The sequence below is a fragment of the Gossypium hirsutum genome, chromosome D05, assembly GCF_007990345.1.
Source record: "Gossypium hirsutum isolate 1008001.06 chromosome D05, Gossypium_hirsutum_v2.1, whole genome shotgun sequence".
Taxonomy (NCBI): domain Eukaryota; kingdom Viridiplantae; phylum Streptophyta; class Magnoliopsida; order Malvales; family Malvaceae; genus Gossypium; species Gossypium hirsutum.
Genome location: NC_053441.1, coordinates 28,182,980 through 28,187,713, shown reverse-complemented (window position 1 = coordinate 28,187,713; position 4,734 = coordinate 28,182,980). Strand labels below are relative to the sequence as shown.

Genomic DNA, 4,734 nt, shown 5'->3' with positions numbered 1-4,734 from the left:
AGTTTTACTCCTTATAGATAATTCTCGAGGTTAGGATCGGACACGATATTTGAGGAGACTCATCTCAAACAATTTTTTTTAAATAAAGTACTTTTAAACTAAATTTTATTATTGAGTTTGGAATTGTAATGATTATTTTGGATTGTGGCATGTAGCGTGAGTTTGTTTTTAATTGGGATTTTGCATGCGTACAATTTTGTTAAAAGTCGAACAATCCTAATAATTGGCTTGATATTGCTTGATTTTTTATAAAAAAACTAAAGGCTTCACTTTTTAAATGGACGTTTCTTGGTAACTATCCTAAGTTTTTTTTTTAAATCTGACAAATTAATACTTACGAAATTGAACGATTTTACTAGGTCATTCCGGTGACCAATGTAACCTTAAAAATTCGGCCATAACGTCTGGACCAGGTTAGGGAGGTTATAAAAATATTGACTAAAACGTTAAATTTTTAAACATGGTAGCCTACATGTAGAGGTGATCATGGGTTGGGTTACTCAGCTTGGCCCGACGGTCCTCCCAAAAAATAGAAGGGTTCGGGTAAAAATATAGGCCCGAAATATTGATTTGGGCAAAAAAATAGGGCCCGTTTAGAAAACGGGTAGGGCCTCAGGTAAAATTTTTTGGCCCGGGCCGAGCTCGGCCCGAATTATATATTAAATATATATTTAATATGGGTCGGGCCGGGCCGGGCTCGGGCTTAGCAATTTTCTTTCGGGTCGGGCTTGGATAAATTTTTAAGCCCATATTTCGGGTCGAGCTGAGCCCAGGCCTAGAAAACGGGCCTAAAATTTTGTCTGGATCCGGCCCATGATCACCTCTACCTATATGTAATCTCCGTATACTTTTTTAATTTTTTAATAATTTCTTTTAATTTTGAAAAAAAATTGAATATTGTTATAAATTTTAAATTATTTGTGCTTAAATTAAAAAACCAATTCAGGGTTAACAAACCTTAAGTAGAAGTGCAAACCACTTCAATCTCACAATTCTCCATATTTGTAGTTGGAGTTTCAACTACCAACTTGGACTGATCTGTTACCACCGAAGAAGAAGGCTCTGAATCGTCCTTCCATGTTGAACTCGAAATACCTGCAGCAACAATGGTGGAATTGTGATCCAGCAAATGCCCGAAGGGATTTGAAGGTTGAGGAATTTCGGCTGCTCCATCTAACATTTTAACCACCATGCTCATCAATGGCCTTCGTTCAGCTCTATACTGAACACGCCATAAAGCCGTTTTCACCATTCTCTCCACGGTCTCTCTATTTCCTTCATCGATCTCGCAGGCTTCCATTAACTCTCCAATATCACCATTGCTCTCAATGTTCTTCCACACCCATCTAGGGAACCACTCCTGGCTGTCCGGAAGTTGGACGTTAAGGTTCCTCCGCCGGCCTATGATCTCAAATAACAGAATCCCAAAGCTATAAACATCACACTTGTGGGTTATTGGATATGGCATCCAAAGTTCCGGTGCTGCATACCCTGGAGTTCCTCGACCTCCTGTCATGCTCATATGAGTGTTTTCCCTGTTGCATAGCTTGGCCAAACCAAAATCAGCTACTTTGGGACAAAATTTTGAATCTAATAGAATGTTTTCAGGCTTTATGTCATAGTGAATGATTCGTTGTTGACATTCTTCATGTAAGTAAGCAATTCCTTTCGCAGTTCCTACAGCAATTTCATGGAGTTTCTCGAATCCTAATATCTTTTCTTGGGTAAATAAAAACCTGTCAAGCGAACCATTTGCAGGTATTCGTAAACTAATGCCCTCAGGTTCTTGTCAAGGCAGAAGCCATAGAGTCGAACCAAGTTAAAATGATGAACTCTGCCGATTGTGCCCACTTCCGCCATGAATTGTTGCTCGATTCTTTTATCCGAGGTTCCATGGAGAACCTTGACAGCTACCATGGTTTCATCGTTGAAAACACCCTTGTATACAGCTCCAAAACCCCCTGAACCCAACAAAGTGGAGAAATTATCGGTGGCGATCTTTAGCTGGCGAGAGGTGAATCGGATTGGTTTCTCCTTTTCCATGTCGTTGAGGAATTGATCCATAGTTGCTGTTAGTTTCGAAAGTGGAGAAGGGGAAGACGAACAAATTTTCTTTTGATACCATCTAATACAACTGAGAAGGAACATTGAGACAAGAATCATGATGACCACGATTACTGCAGATGGTTACAAGTGAATTTATGATCAGTTTGTTTCGACATATGGAGGAGGAGGAAGAAGAAGAAATTAATTAAAAAGATTACCTATAGCAGTAATTCCTGAACTCGATACCACTGATGATGATGAATAGAGATCGGAGATGGGACAAGAGAAGATGATGAAATGAACAATATCTTAGATGTCTACCATTCGAAAGTAGAATTTTCCATGATGGAGTAATGGGTGAATGAATTGAAATTTTGACCAAGGAGATGAGAACAATTTTTCCATGCCTTAGAATGTTGACCAATTAATGCAGGCGTTTGGAGCTGTGTTCCCCACGTAGACTGGACATAGATATAGTGACTTGCTTAATAAAATGTATATGTATATGATATTTAAAAATAGGAAATAATTTATATTAAGATGTTAAAAATTAATGTATTCAGGTATTAATAAAATTTCGTCACATTATTAAATTTTAAAGACATAAAACGAATGTTTGCTTTTCAAAAGGAGTAAGTGAATTCTTAGGAGATAACTTGTGCTGTATTCTTGGATTTAGTAGAATACATAATCTTGGAAGCTATTTGGGAGTACCTTTGTTTCATGATAGAGTAACCAATAGCTCTTTACGTTTTGTGGTGGATAAAGTTTAGAGTAAATTGCAGGGATGGGATGCAAGGTCGTTGTCTTTAGCTGGTAGGGCCACCCTAGCGCAAATTGTCTTACTAGCGATTCCCAGCTATTTCATGCAGTCAATGTTGATTCCCAAGGGTCTTTGTGAGGAAATCAAACGTATGGTGCGTCAGTTTGTTTGGGGGTCATTGAGTAATGGTAGGAAAGTGGCTTTGGTCGGTTGGGAGGATGTATGTCAGCCTCGAGAGCATGGCGGTATTGGTTTTCGAAAGTTGTAGGATCATAACACTTTCTTCATAATGAAGTTGGGTTTTATAATTGTGGTTGATTCTAAAGCTCTTTGGGTATAGGTGCTTTGAGTGAAGTATGGGGTAGTTGTCAGAATTCCAGAAACTCTATTCCACATTAGAGGCTCTTTTTTGTGGAGAGCCCTTACTAAGGTTTGGCCACTTATTCGGGAGAATTTGCTTTGATTAGTAGGGGATGAGAGAAATATCATGTGTTGGAGTGATCCATGGGTTTCAAATGTAGGCATCTCATTAATTTGATTCCCGGACATGCTAGTATTGATTTGGACTACTTGCTTAGTGATATGGTTGCTGATGATGGTACTTGGAACCTTGATTTGTTTCGGCTATGGTTGCTTGAGAGTCATTCAAAAGATTATTGGGATACCCCTACCTCATTTGACAACAAGAGTTGACAGGATTATCTGGGGAGGAACGAAGACAGGTTCTTTCTCTGTTAAAAGTGCTTATGGGAAAATTCGGGAATGTTCTTGGAAACCGAATGAAGATGTCTGGAAGATCCCTTGGAAGTTCAAGGGCCCTAAAGGGTTAGATTTTTTGTCTGGCCAGTGCTCAAGCAGAGATTACTCACCAACACACAGAGAGTCCGTAGGAGATTGTGTCATAGTTTAGCATGTTGAGTTTGTGGTCATATTTCAAAAGATGTGTTGCATGCCATATAACTCAATCAAACATTTAAAAATAATATACATTACAACAAAACAACTACAAATCCAATGATAATGCTTTGATGTATAAATACATCAAAATTTATAAATAACTTTCTTTTGATGATTATGAAATAAATTATTAAAAATTGAGATTTATATATAAGATAAGTCTGAACGAACTTTGATATAATGTATTTTACAATACATAAAATTAGACTTTATACAATTTTATATATGAATTTTGTATTTGATTTAATTTTTACAAACTATTAACACCATTATCGACGTAGCATTATTTTAGGTTTATACATTGTATACATAAATAATTATATTTATCTAATATAAAAATAAATAAATGTATTTGTTTATTTAAGTGTGTACAGTTGAATTAAAGTCAAAGTCTCGTATATATATTTATATCACAATCAAAATTGCATGTAATAATTACACAAAATATTCATGTACTAAATTACACTTTTAATTAAATTTTGATGTGTTAAATTTTTGTTTTTTTTGGGGGGGGGACATAGATATGTAAATTTGAGATGTGTCTTATCATATATACATACATTAACAATCAAGTGCGACCCTAAAATGCAAAAGCATACTGACTTATTTCATCCAATTTTAATAGGTGAGAGTTGAGAATTGGCCATTCCGAATTATAAATTGGAAAGGCCAGTTAGTGCATGCCTTTGATTTGGGCTTACTAATCCATTTTTCCATATTTTCTTCTTCCATCTCAATTTTTTTTTAAGAAAAAAAAAAACCCATTTCTACCTCAATAAAAAATAGAGCCGAGTATTCGATCAAATCGAGTCTAAAAATTTTGAGTTGATCGAGTTGACGAATCCTATTTCAATTACTGAACTCAATTTGAATTTTTTTGAATCAAATTGAGTCAAAAAAAATTTGAGTCGAGTTGAGTTAACGAATCCTATTATTTATACTCAATGTTGCATTTACATGGATCGATT

The 4,734-nt window shown here is 36.0% G+C and overlaps 1 pseudogene; it reads right to left on the bottom strand.

Moving 5' to 3' along the window:
• Positions 1-929: 929 nt before the first annotated feature.
• LOC121217919 (G-type lectin S-receptor-like serine/threonine-protein kinase At5g24080) lies at positions 930-2,425 on the bottom strand (annotated as a pseudogene).
• Positions 2,426-4,734: the final 2,309 nt, after the last annotated feature.